Source organism: Pseudophryne corroboree, chromosome 1 (genome assembly GCF_028390025.1).
Source record: "Pseudophryne corroboree isolate aPseCor3 chromosome 1, aPseCor3.hap2, whole genome shotgun sequence".
Taxonomy (NCBI): domain Eukaryota; kingdom Metazoa; phylum Chordata; class Amphibia; order Anura; family Myobatrachidae; genus Pseudophryne; species Pseudophryne corroboree.
The window spans coordinates 197,064,464-197,079,305 of NC_086444.1; the positions used below are offsets into that span (position 1 = coordinate 197,064,464).

Here is a 14,842-nt window from a genome sequence, read left to right on the forward strand (position 1 = left end):
ACGAGGTGGAACGTAGTTCCACCACCTGCAATGGAGGGGGGATCTAGTTCCACCACCTCCATTGGTCTGCACAGTAATTCCAGCAGAAAAACCTGCCCCATCACCTACGTCAATAGATGATGCAGGCGGCGCTAGTGCTATTGATGAGCTGCAGCCATCTCCTTCTTACTCAGATCCTGGTGGCTCCATAGTCCTCCTCCATCTACAGCCCACCCCTCCTGGTACTCACACACGATGTGTCTGTTGGACAGCATTCATCCCCTCCTCAGTCCCAAGTGGCTTCATTTTCTAGCACGGCGTATGTGATATCATGCTGTCACCGCTGCTGAAGTGAAGAAGAGCCATGAAGAGAAGCAGGTTCTTCAAGACAAGATGAGAGGGGGCTGGTTGGACAAGAGAGTGGGGAAGCTGTGTATAAGGGGCACTACTGTGGGCAATTTGTATATAAGCAGCACTACTGTGGTCATTATGTGTAAGGGGCTCTACTATTGTGGGAATTGTATATAAGGAGCACTACTGTGTGGCATAACATGTATGGAGGGTACCATGGTGTAGTGCAATGTGAATAAAGGACACTTCTAAGTGACATAACCTGAATAAGCGGCATTACTATGTGGTGTAATGTGAATAAGATTGTGCCTCTGTGTGGTGTAATTTGAATTGGGGGTAATATTATGTGGCCATGCTACTTCTTTGTGAGATCAATCCCCTTTTCTAAAGTATGGTATTTAGGGTATTAATTTACAGTTTGCAGGGGGGTGCAGAAAATGGGTGTGGATCATTAGATCGAAGTGTCTAGGTTGACAATGTTTAGTTCGACCACTATAGGTCGACAGTCACTAGGTTGACAGGGTTGGAAGGTCGACAGGATTTCTAGGTCGACATGTGCTGTTTTGTGACATACCCCTTATCCACCAAAATCTCGGGACTGGTTCGGGATTTGGAACACAATTCCAAGCCGGGTCAGACCCAGGGCAGACCCCGTTCCCACTACAAATTCGACTCGGGATATTCCTGGGTCTCTGCCATTCACACTGCACAATGGAGCAGTCTGTCTTCTGCCGGAGCTTGGGAAGGACAACCTCTCTAAGCCCCGGATAATCTTGCTCTCTCAACTTTGATTGGGACCCCAAGGCTTGGCCTCATTCCCATAAGGCCATGCACCCTCATTGATGCTGCTACATGTCACATAGGGGACAAGCCCAGTACTCTGGCAGCTGCTGTGCATCCAGTCACCTTCACCAGCAGTGCAGAAAGCATGTCCCCCTCCCGACCACCCATGGGACACTGCATTTGGGAGGTATGGGCTCTCTCCATGGTGTAAACGGGTCCCGGGTTGTTACCCATTTGCAATGCAGCCTTACCTGAGTTTTTTTTAGGGAACAGTTTCCACTGACAAAAATCCTGGGTTGATGCGCATTCACGTGCAAAACCCAGGATTTTCATGTCAGTGGAAAAAGGAGTAAGATACACCTTACTAGATCTTGGTGCAATCAGTGTTCTGCATATGCCAAATTATTCATTTGCTGGCAATCTTTTGTTTGCTATTAAAGTGTATCCATTGGTTTCAGAATAAATGCATCTAATTGTAAGAGATTGGGCTTTGGTTCCAGTCTTCCTTCCAGTAATATCCGTCTCCATTTTCTCCCAACGTTATGTTTCATTTTGTTGCCCCCCTCCCCAGTTTTATTGATAAATGAAAAACAAAAAAACAAAAACAAAACTGCAATGAAATTATATGAAATTAGAATTGTCTGTAGTATAGTCACTGGGATCTAAGTAATCCAGTTCATGCACAAGTCAAATATTACAAATGGAAAATTTGCTGGTTGCTAGAAGAAAAATAAACCATCTATAATAATTTGACTGTTGGTGGAAATAAATTACCTTTCTTTATTAAAAGGCATTATGGGAAATATATTTTAATCTCTAACACTATTAACGTCGCTATAATTTAATATGCTCTCTCAAGCCACGTGGCTTTTATATATCTTTCCAAATATTAATGTGTAAATGGTAGATTTATGGGATGTGTGGCTTTGACCCTGCAAGCAATTAAAGTTGTTGAGACTAAATAAAATTATCTTCACGCTGAAAGAGGATTCAATTTTTTTTTGTGTTTTTCTTTTTTTCTTTAATCTGATTTTTTTTTCTTTTTTCTTAATGGTATTTTTCGATAACTAAGTTGATTTTTACATGGTCTAAAATAAAACTAATAAAGTAGGACTCATCACAACACTTTTATTGGATGCAGTGAAATGAGCTCTCACTTCTTTGGTTCTGTTCAGGTTTTGCTAATGACATACACTAGGGGGTACTCATCAGTATTCATATTAATTATGCAATTACAGTATTCCATGAAGGCTGTTAAAATATGATTTCCTAACAACTGAGGAAAATATGCATAACAGGTCATGCCGGCCAAGCCATTAATTGCAGGAATGCTATTTTTAATTTAGCTTGTGGCACTGAGGTAGTACAGGAGGAGGACACAAGCAATTATGCAGGTAATAGATTTTTTTTACAAGAAACTGTAGTGATACTTCTAGGTGAAGTGTTACATTTATACAATATTCTGCTATCCTGCTGGTGGGCTCATGTCAGGAATATCTTGCATACAGTAATGTCACAGTAAATGCAAGTGAAATAGAACTGATTTTTCCGTTACAGTGAAGATTGCTATGTGTTTTTACTGTGGTTAGTTCTATTTCTTTATTATCCTTTTTCTTATCTTGGATTATCAGTTTTTTAAGTACAATTACACTTTTATTTCCACTTAGATCCTGGGTTTACAAAGTGGATTATTTGCTATTTAGGGCCCAAGGAGATGTGCATACCTTGTTATCCCCATTGCCCATCTGAAATCCATACGCACAATGAAGTCACCATGCTTGTGCTTGTAAATGTCTATACAGTATTAGTGGATGCAATGAGACAATTGTAAACAATATCACAAAAGAAAAAAAAAGGAAGGCGACAGATCAAAATATGTATAGTGAGCAAAGGGAGTGGACACAAGTTAACTGTTTGTTAAGGAATGAGTAAATATTCTGAGAAGGATTTACTCAAGCATGACATAAAGGAAATGGCATAATTGCTAATTTTCTGTTTGCCACCTCTTGGGGAGGGCAGCCAGGTCAACACAGAAGAGTACGTGGCATGGCGTAGGAAAGCTGATCTAGGGGTGTTCCAGTGGTGCTTATGCCCAGGGTGCAGGGACCAGTGCATAGCACAGTCATCTCTGTGATTTTACATGTATTTGACTTGCAGGGTGCCTACAGCCTTGGTAGCCAACTTCACTTTTTCATGGTCCAGGAAGTGCTTCCCCCTTCATTGTAATATGATTATCTCCCTGCTAAGGCTAAATACATAACCCTATATATAAAGTATACAGCTTGCAAATCACACTGGCAAATACACATTGAATAATATATCAACTTGATAAAATGTTATAGCATATAGGGGCAGATTTAACAATAAGTGAAATTCTTGTTATCACTCATTACGAATGGTGCTGCAGCCAATCAGCTCCTGTCATTTTCAAACATGACAGAAGCTGATTGGTTGGAGCACCTTTTAACATTCGTAACGAGTGATACAGAAGTAAGAATATCACTCAGTGTTAAATCTGCCCCATAGTTCACTGTGCTACTTAGAATCCAAAAAATGTTTAAATTGTACTGAACTTTTTTAAATCAGATAATATTAATAATGATGACAGGATTTTTTATGTTTAGTGAAATGTGGTACTATGGAACATTCAGAACTGTGTCGATGCAATTTCACAGGAAACATTGCAAAAGTCGTTCAAGAACATCATTAGCTGTATCCATTTGTGTGAAGCACAGAACGGTAGCGACTTCCAGCACTCACTGTGAAATAAATTGTTTCCCCATATGGTTGCTGGACTTTTTTGAACACCCTGTAGTTGCAGTAGTCTGATTGTTTGTCTGTTGAAATGCACATCTAAGATAGACAATGTCGGACACATTTTTAGAATGACAGAAACCACAAAAACGGATCCTAAAAGGTGTATTATAAATTTACATCTGGGGTTAAAAATCTTTTCACTTCAGTGTACAGACATTTCAAGCAGGCGACACACTCTGCTGCTCAGCTCAGATGGCAGGTGCTGGAGAGGGCTGATCTTCCACAGAGGGATGTGATAGGAAAAGGATGCTGCGACAACGTGAAGCTAAAAGGAATGACAAATTGAATACTGTACGTGCTTCTCTATGGGTATCAATGAGACCTCCAGTCTGAAACGCTTATTGTGTGATTGATGTTGACATCTTGCATATTTTAAAAACAGTATATCTTCTGATTAAGGAGCACGTGAAAGCATTGTCTAATCTTTCTACATTTCTGAGTATATAGTTCTTAATGTGTACTGTAATTATGAACGTATTACTGAATTTACTTTATCCAGTGCTTCATTGTGCTGTACACCAGTTTCACTCACTTTGTTGCTGACTTATTTTCCTATAATGTACTGTATTTTTCATTTACACCAGGATAGTCACAGTCTTTGCCCTAACAAATAAGAGAGAAGAATAGTCACAGTGTACTTAAGCTCGGTTCTCACCTGGACTGGTGGCGGTGGTCTACCTAGGCTTCGGCAGTTCCATTGTGGGGCAGCTGGTGGTTTACATGGTGAAACTGTCCCCAAGACTGGCAGTGCCCCTCTCTGGCTGGAGCAGTGGCAGCTCTCCTATAGCTGGCTGTCGTGGGCGGCTGTGTGTGATTCCAGGTGGCCACAGCTAGCATAGGCGTGTGAGCACTGCGTTGTCTGGAATTTAAAGCAACTTACATTATGGTTGGCTCAAAATTCAAATCTCTTCCCTATAAAAGTGAGTCTCTGGTCACTGCTCAGAGTTTTAGGCTCTATACAGGGACCTTACTCCTGCGGATGGTGGGACATTACATGAAAATGTGTAAAAATGTCTCATACTTGACACACAAAAAAAAAATCTGTAGCTGTGTATCTTTTGCATTTTCAACATAACTCAAAAAGTTATATATCTCATTGGTTTTAACACAGGCTCTTAATTTGGAGTTGAGGTGAATTATCAAGTAGAATTTTCCTTTACAAAACGGTGGTGGGCTTGGCCTGTCCCGTACGTGACAACTAAATTTTGTGATATTGTGTTGAGTATAATGGAAGAGAAAATGTTCTACCTAAAAATAAGCCTAGTTAGGCAATTAGATATAACATCCATTTTTTTTTAAATAACTTCCCTGTATTAAGTTTTAACAAAAATTGTTATGTAAAATGTCCCGTACAGTGGAATGACCCTGTTCCTGTCTGAACTCCCAGTGTGATTCCTAGTGTGTGATCCAGTTTCTCTGACTATTCTACTTGCCCGCTCCCCTGGTGCCACTCCTAATGATTCCCTGGTTCCAGTAGCGCACGCAGGGGGGGGTTCCAAGTACCTGGAACCCCCCCCCCCGATGAGCCACATGTTTAATTCTTGAGACGGAGACAGCAGTGTCTCCGTCTCAGCAAAAGCCGCGATCGCGGAGCAGCAGCAGAGTGCTACGTAGCTCTCTGCACAGCAAAAGTCTGGGGGAAGCTGCTGCCTGCGCATGCTCAGCCACAGCAGCTCCCTTCCTCCCTCCTCACAGGACCACCAGTCTGCTGCTTCCACCTCCCAGACCCTGGTGGAAGGGTAAATAGAGAGCTACCCTGGTGGTATGTATACCACCATATATGTATTCTGAATGTACTGTATGTATTTGTAGGTACTGTATGTATGTGTGCTTATGTATGTACAGATGTGTCCACTTACATCTTTGCTTTTTTACCAATTTGGCACAACATGCAAAACACGGCTAAGCTGTTTTTCATGAGTAGCGAGTGGATGAATTTTAATATTTTTGTTTGCCATAATAGAATATGTATAAAGTAATATATTAAAGAAGCAAATTAAGAAAAATCACAAGGCATGGCTAAATCTCTGAGTCTATGGCATGCAAAACCAAGCCATACATGGCGGTATATAGCAAAGATGTATGTGGACACATCTATATGTGTTTGTGTATGTATGAATGTGTGTGCTATGTGTGTATATATATATATATATATATATATTTATTTTGTGTATGTATGAAAGTGTGTGCTATGTATATATATATATATATATATATATATATATATATATGTGCGTGTGTGTATATATATATATATGTATATATATATATATATATATACCCTTTTGTGGCTGGCACTTGAAAAACCTCCAAGGGTTAACTGGCTCTGGTGCCCTCCAATGAGGTTTGCACCTCCATGTATATAGCAGATATAAAAGGTGGCACTCAGAGACTTGACTTGTGCAAAATAAACGTTTAGTGCAAAAACTGCAGGTTACAGCAACGTTTCGGGGCGCGTAGCCCCTTCATCAGGATAACCCCCAAAGTGAGCAGTTACCAACATATATAGGTGCACTCACCCCTGTAGTCTCCTCCATGCTGGTCACTGCTGCTCACATGTCCCGGGCCCAGCTCCGTCCCCCTGGGTTGTCTACTTCCCCAGGAAGTAACGTCACGGGTCCCGGCTGTGTTGCCACGGTAACCCTGTGCAACAGACAAAACCTGCCATGAAGCTGGACTGCCTGGTATCACATCAGTGTGCTTGAATGAGAGCCAATAAAGGTTTACTCATTTCAATATTCTGATCACTCACAAAAGTGCCTAGTACATATTTACACATTACTCGGTGGATAAATAAAATAAAGTATAAATGTGCTTATATCTCTACACACCACAGTGTTGTTATAAAACAGTCAATCAAAATATAATTTTTTTTCAAAATGCTACGTTGCTGTAAAAATTGTCTGTGACCCTAAAAACACTGTACACATAAAAATATATGTTAAAAAATACACCACACCTCATGTGTTAAGACTGCACACAACTGTAACACTAATCTCTTCATTCGTGACATTATCCCAACCAATATCTCGTTTATCCATATATAAACAACCACCTCCATAGCATACCTCCCAACTTTCTTCTTCGGGGAAGCGGGACACTCGCGCAGCGAAGCCGCGCGCGCTCCCTAAAAGGGGGCGTGACCTACGAAAGGGGGCGTGGTTTCGCGGGAGGACCCGCGATCCCGAGTCACGCCCCCGTTTTCGTCACTGAGGGGGCATGCCCAGCGCTCTGTGAGCCGCTGGCATGCCTCCTCTCCCTCTGTCTGCACTGAATAGACGCTGTGCGCATGCGCACAGCGTCTATTCACCGCTGCTCTGCTAAGCAGGGCAGCGGGTGACAGAGACTCCCAACTGCCCCCCCCCCACCGCGGGACACTGCGGCCCGCGGGTGGGACAGCGGGACAGTCCCCAAAAAACGGGACTGTCCCGCAAAAATCGGGACAGTTGGGAGGTATGCCATAGTGTTATTACTACTATAAGTGCTCATCTCCAAAAGCTACGCCTGTTGTCCCTGTTGCAGCCCGCTCCTAAGCAGGATAACCTCCCACATATCACATATTTAACATCCCCCGTGCTAACATATAATTTACGCCCTAATCAAAAACAAATAGTTGCACAGTATACAATAACATAAAACAATAACATTTAAAAACAATAATCCATATAGAGCACATCAAAACTCTACACAGATGGAAAACAGCAAAAATTCAAACAGTAAAAGATTCAAAATTAAACCGGCTAGATGTACAAGGTCCATGTTATTCACTCTTTTTAACTGTGCATATAAATCACTAGACTATGGGGACCCACATCTTATCCACAGGGATCTTTGGACCACATGTTTCCCTCCACTGTATTATAAGAAATTGCTTAAGTCCAATGTCTCATTGAGACCTCTGGGTCGAATGGTATTTAATCTGAAGATTCATCGGGTCTCCAATTGGAGCAACTTCTGTGCCCTATTGCCCCCCCTGATGGACTCAGGCATGTAGTCAATAATGCGGTATTTCAGTGTAGCCATTCCATGTTTGAGCTGCGCAAAATGTTGTGCCACAGGCTGATCACTAGTGCCAGACGACAGTGCAGTTCTAATCGCTTGTCTGTGGGGATGGCGTTCCGGAAGCAACTCCCGACTGGCCAACAGAAACTGGTGCCGCCCAGCATTATGTGTACTGCTCGTGTATATAAGGTACGTTTATTACATGTATGTTGTATGTAAGAAGCCTGACGAAGGGAAATAAATCTCGAAATGTTGCTGCAAATTGCTGACTCCAGAGGTGTTTCTTTTAAATAAGACCAACAAGTGCCTACATTGGATTTGCTATATATATATATATACACACACACACACACACACACACACACACACACACACACACACACACACACACACACACACACACACACACACACACACACACACACACACACACACACACACACACCCCTACGGAAACCCCTCTGAATAAATCCTGCATTTGCCCCTGGGTTCTGACCTCTGCTCTTCCTCTGACCCGATTTTGCTCAACCCCTGTTACTCCTCCTAGTGATTTCATAGTATTATTTACATCAGCTTTTCTCTGACCTGATTCTGCTTGCTCTGTGGTACCACATTGTCCCACTGGTTCTGATCCATTTCTCACAGATACGCTCCAGTGCGTCCCACCTCACCCCACTTTGCCCAGTTTTATGATCTGCTTTTGGTTCCTTCATACCCACCAGCCCGTACACTGGAACTCAGACAGACGGCCATCACCTGCCTATCGGGCGCAACAAAGCCCAAACCTCCTCACTGGGGTCTCTATCGCAAGCCACCGTTATGTAACACTCCGCTCCTCAGTTCTCGGTTTATGCCAACTCCAAGTGTACATTGAGCCTCCACACCCTATATCAGACAATTGTAACAGAAAGAGAGAGAGAGAGAGAGAGAGAGAGAGAGCTGCGATAGTTACACTCGCCAGCTTTATAGAAAAAGTATTACAGTTTTATTAGCGCATCATACAACAGATATAGATTCCTACATTTCAGTCCTATCCATGGACATTTGTCAAGGCACAACATGCTCCAAACTATATCCTCCTTAATACCCCACAAATCACACTCTAATGACAACAAATTACCATCCCACGAAACAGAATCATATAAACTTTATCGAAACCTGATGTAAACAAATCTTACAGAAACATTATATAAAACCTGTGAGTGAAGCCACAGATTGTGCAATTATTACATCATATGAGGCTGGAGGTATCAAGCCTTGGTGAGAGATAAAGTGTACAAATTGCCCAAAAAAAACAAAACAGAGGTAAATGTAATAGGGTGTGAGAAGCTGAGGTGCTTGAGTTGCGAGAATGCCCGTATTTTTTAAAGCCACAATCAGGGACATTTCTAGACAATATGGCTCCCAGTGCAAATAGTAAAAATGTGCGCCTCCTGGATATTTTTAAAAAATAGCCCACCGAGAAACATTTACGTACAGTATGTTGAAGGCGTGCATGGCAAAAGGGGGACGTAGCCTCACTGCAAGGGGTGTGCCCTCCTTGTAAGTTTATTTGACAGGTTCTGTGTGAGGAAAATTGTACAGCGTTCACAAACCTCATATGGGCCGGCTTCAGTTCAGGACTCAGTACAGCTGTTTCTACACTGTCTTCTGAGGCTCTAGCTTGCAGCTTCTGAGTCTCTGACTGCCAGATCCCTCCTCATTGATCAGCAGCACCGGACTCACCTCACGTTAAGCACCTCTCTATGGGACCTCAGCCTCTTCAATTACTGGCTCAGGCTGCAGTGCTCTGCTCGTTGTTGGACCCGCTCTGTCAGCTGTTCTACTCCCCTGGTGCTGGATTCAGCAGAGCTCCAGTCTCCTCACCCATCACTGGCTCTTGTCTCCCCGGCACAAAGGCTCTGCCTCATCTCTGGCTTTCAGCCGGGAAGGTGTGCCTGGGCTTACTTCTCTCTGGACAGCCGTTCCTCTGGGTCTGCCTCTGCCATCGATCAAACAAATGGAAGGAGTCATTGTTCACTCTTCCCCTTCCTCTCAGTCTGCTCTTGCTTTGGGCAAATTCTCCACTTTATCCTACTCCAAGCAGTGGGTAACTAGAACCTTGTGGGCCCCATGGCAAAATCTTAGAAGGCCCCCTCCAAAACTCTCCACCCCCCATCCCCCCACACCCTTTGCCTTAGGGGCAGGAGAGAGAGGGGCGTGTGAGAGAGAGAGGGTGCCAGGGGGAGAGAGAAAGAGAGAGAGAGAGAGAGAGAGAGAGAGAGAGAAGTGAGTTAGAGAGAGAGAGAGAGAAAGAGAGAGATAAAATTTTCATGGAAATAGAGGGAATGAGAAAAAGAGAGAGACAGTGTCAGGGAGAGAGAGAAAGAGAATAGCGAGAGACAGTGTTAGGGAGAGAAAGGGGGGAGAGAGGGGGAGAATGACTGAGCAGATAAGACACTATTTGACTACAGCGGAGGACAGGGGGTTGAGGACGGAAGGGGGTGTGGATGGACGAGGGTGTGGATGGATGAGGGCATGGGCGGACAGAGGGATGGACAGAGCACCAGTTGGGGGCATAGATGGATGTTGGCGGCATTAATGGACAGATGGACAGACAGAGCACAATATGGGGGTATAGATGGATGGACAGGAGGAGGCATACACAGAAAAATGGACAGATAGCACACCATAAGGTGGTATAGACGGATGGACTGAAGGCTGGAAAGATGGACAGACTTATGGACAGGAGGAGGCATAGATGGACAGCCGAATACACAGAGCAGAATTTGTGGGTATAGATAGAAGAACAGGAGGGGGCATACACAGACAAACAGACGGATAGAGCACCATATGGGGGTATAGAAGGACTGGAGGGGGGAAAGATGGACAGGAGGAGGCATAGATGGACAGGCGAATAAACAGAGCATCATATGGGGGTATAGTAGTAAGGACTAGAGGGGGCACACACAGACAAACGGACGGATAGAGCACCATATGGGGGTATAGATGGATGGACAGTAGGGGGCATAGACAGATAACAAGGGACGTGGACGGACAGATGAGCACCATATGGGGGCATAGACGGACAGGCGGACGGACAGGAGGGGGCATAGACAGATGGACAGGAAAGGGCATTGACGGATGGATGAGAAGTGGTATAGATGGACAGGCATGGCTGGACCCTCAAACTATACAAGGTTCAGGGGATACAGCTGTTATGGGGCTTGGCAGCTTGGGAAAAGGGTCCAAAGGCAAGCCCACTGCACCCTCTAAAATGTATTATTATTTAATATTTTTAGTTTCTCTTTATTTTTTATTTTTACTTGCTGTTGCTGCGCCAGGTTTGGGGCCCGGCAGTGTATTTACTGGTAGGGAGGCGAAGCCGCTTGTTCTAGAGAATCCAGAAGTGTAGCTGCGCCTGCAGTAGTGCTATTTGCTAAGCATAAACATTTGTATATATTGCCTGAATGATGTCTGTGATTCTGCCTGGATGTCGGCTTGTCAAAGATTCACGTCGCTTCCTGGCTCTGAATTTTTGGTTTTAAGGTGGAGAGTCTGGATCAACAAGAAAGCACTGGAAGTGGAGTGCATCTGTCTTTTAGTAGTTGTAAATGTACTGGTTATGAAAACACAATAAAGGGGTATCATGTTATCAGATATCATTATGTTGCAATAGTATTTTTCACACAGGGTGAATCTATACTGAGTACTGGATTTGCTGATCACAAATTCTATACATGAAAGCACAAAATAGTTTTTTAAAAAATAGAATTATGCTATATTGATTATGTAATTCACAGTTCATACGATGTTCACATCTCTGGAGGAATAAAATAGGTCGAGAAGGAAGGCAGAGAAACTGTAATGTGCATGTAACACTTGATTTTTGGTACGCATATAATATTCACAGGTATGGAAATCAGATTTCTGAAGGCTCTGGGTTTTACCACATTTGAAAACAAGTGACTGGGCAATATAAGTCACACTTGAAAACCTACAGCAGCCTCCAAGGGAGTGTTTTTTTAGAGACATTTGTATTTATTCACTATATTAACATTTTGTGCCCTGTATTTGGTATTAATAATTTTTATGTTGCAGCGCCTGCTACACATTTTGTTTATATATATATGTATATATATATATATATATATATATATATATATATATTGGAAGGGTTTCTCAAGGGGCGCCTAGTCTTATTAATTTAGACCTTTTTAGGGGTATGTAAACCTTTGTAGTGGTAATAGAAATAGCAATTCTGTACTATAACATTTAATCATTGAGTACAATCAAATTTCTTACAGGAAACACAATGTTCTAAAGAAACTAACATATAAGCCAGGCTGAGAGAGGGAAATTTCTATCCCAACTGCATTGTTTTATTGTTTTACTGCTATGAATGTTCAATAACGTTTTAATAAATTGTTACATTTTTATGCAAATTTGATTGTACTCAATGATTAAATGTTATAGTACAGAATTGCTATTTCTATTACCACTATAAAGGTTTAAATACCCCTAAAAAGGTTAAAATTAATAAGACTAGGCGCCCCTTGAGAAATCTTTTCTTTATCTATCTACCATAGGCCCTCTCTGTCAGGGGACCATTCTCTGGGTTTAGCAGCCGAACTATTCTCTAAAGGTTCTGTTAAAAGTGAACCTCAGAGTTTTTACACTTAGAGACTCCCAAGAGTGAATAATTTATTAGCGTAGTACCGGTAATTGACTATTTTTATATATATATATATATATATATATATACAGGTTGAGTATCCCTTATCCAAAATGATTGGGACCAGAAGTATTTTGGATATCAGATTTTTCCGTATTTTGGAATAATTGCGTGCCATAATGAGATATCATGGCGATGGGACTTAAGTGTAAGCACAGAATGCATTTATGTTACATATACACCTTATACACACAGCCTTAAGGTAATATTATCCAATATTTTTAATAACTTTGTGCATTAAACAAAGTGTGTGTACAGTCACACAATTCATTTATGTTTCATATACACCTTATACACACAGCCTGAAGGTAATTTAATACAATATTTTTAATAACTTTGTATATTAAACAAAGTTTGTGTACATTGAGCCATCAGAAAACAAATGTTTCACTATCTCATTCTCACTCAAAAAATTCTGTATTTCGGAATATTCCGTATTTCGGAATATTTGGATATGGGATACTCAACCTGTGTATATGTATATACAGGTTGAGTATCCCATATCCAAATATTCCGAAATACGGAATATTCTGAAATACGGATTTTTTTGAGTGAGAGTGAGATAGTGAAACCTTTGTTTTCTGATGGCTCAATGTACACAAACTTTGTTTAATACACAAAGTTATTAAAAATATTGTATTAAATGACCTTCAAGATGTGTGTATAAGGTGTATATGAAACATAAATGAATCATGTGACTGTACACACACTTTGTTTAATGCACAAACCTATTAAAAATATTGGCTAAAATTACCTTCAGGCTGTGGGTATAAGGTGTATACGTAACATAAATGCATTCTGTGCTTAGATGTAGGTCCCATCGCCATGATATCTCAATATGGTATGCAATTATTCCAAAATACGGAAAAATCTGATATCCAAAATATTAAAATTACTTCTGGTTCCAAGCATTTTGGATAAGGGATACTCAACCTGTATATATATATATATATATATATATATATATATATAAAATGTAAAAAGACCTGATATTGCGCCTGAGATATGGGTGAGATCTGAATAATGCAATTTATTGTAGTAAAACAAAAGCTATAATAATGTGAAATAGATTGCTTTTAATTAAGAATACTGTGTTAACCACATATATGGTGAAAAAAGAAAAACTGTCAGTAGTAATTGCCAATTGTAATCTGAAAAAAAAAATATTAACGAGAAAGGGTAATGTCAGTGAAAAATAGCACACTCTAATTGTGTGTGCTAAAAGTCCATACAGGGGGTGGCGTCCCACCTCTCTGTATTTATAGTGTCCTGTGGTAATGCTGTCCAGAGCCAATTGAAACTAATGTCCTTTGTTTTAAACAGGTTAGTCGAGGTCTGCAGGTGGTATCCAAATGGTGTTGGTTAGGGGTGTGGAGTGGAAGGGTGGCTGCAAACAAGTAGTGAGGACTCCGGACAGACTGTCCTTCCCGGCGTCCCGCTGTGCCGCGATGTCGCTTATGTTAAAAGCGCATCGCGGCACTCAGGACAGCTAGGGGTCAGTCGGTGTCTTGGAGAGGATAGGGAGCTGCTTCTAGCCCTTTATGGGGCTGTCTGCCGTGCCTATTCCTCTTCTACAGAGTCCCTTACCTGAACAATCGACTCCGTCTTCCTATCTCCTGCCGGCGTCCTGCTTCCCCGTCCTCGCTGCTGCTGCTCCTTGTGATTTGGTTCACTTCCTGGTTGGTCCGGTCACGTAACCGGAGTGAAAACGCTGTACAGGGTAGCTGTTTGCTGGCTTACTCTGTTCTCTTTTCCCTCTCTGTGAAGGTGCGGCTCTTGCTCCACTGCGTCTAGGGCTAGAAGCAGCTCCCTATCCTCTCCAAGACACCGACTGACCCCTAGCTGCCCTGAGTGCCGCGATGCGCTTTTAACATAAGCGACATTGCGGCGCATCGGGACGCCAGGAAGGACAATCTGTCCGGAGTCCTCACTACTTGTTTGCAGCCACACTTCCACTCCTCACCGCCAGCAGTCCTCAGGGGTACCCCTAACCAACACCATTTGGATACCACCTGCAGACCTCGACTAACCTGTTTAAAACAAAGGACATTAGTTTCAATTGGCTCTGGACAGCATTACCACAGGACACTATAAATATAGAGAGGTGGGACGCCACCCCCTGTATGGACTTTTACCACACACAATTAGAGTGTGCTATTTTTCACTGACATTACCCTTTCTCGTTAATATTTATGT

General features: G+C 42.2%; 1 long non-coding RNA gene across 2 annotated transcripts; it reads right to left on the reverse strand.

Annotated features, from left to right (window-relative positions):
• Positions 1–4,015: 4,015 nt before the first annotated feature.
• LOC135050184 (uncharacterized) lies at positions 4,016–14,403 on the reverse strand. 2 transcript variants are annotated; one of them, XR_010241571.1, is made up of 4 exons: positions 14,234–14,403; positions 6,450–6,573; positions 4,586–4,789; positions 4,016–4,195 (listed from the first exon to the last, which is right to left on the reverse strand). It is a non-coding gene; the product is annotated as an uncharacterized LOC135050184 (long non-coding RNA). The 2 variants fall into 2 exon arrangements; XR_010241579.1 differs by lacking the exon at positions 14,234–14,403 and adding an exon at positions 9,658–10,001.
• Between the last annotated feature and the right edge of the window lie 439 nt (positions 14,404–14,842).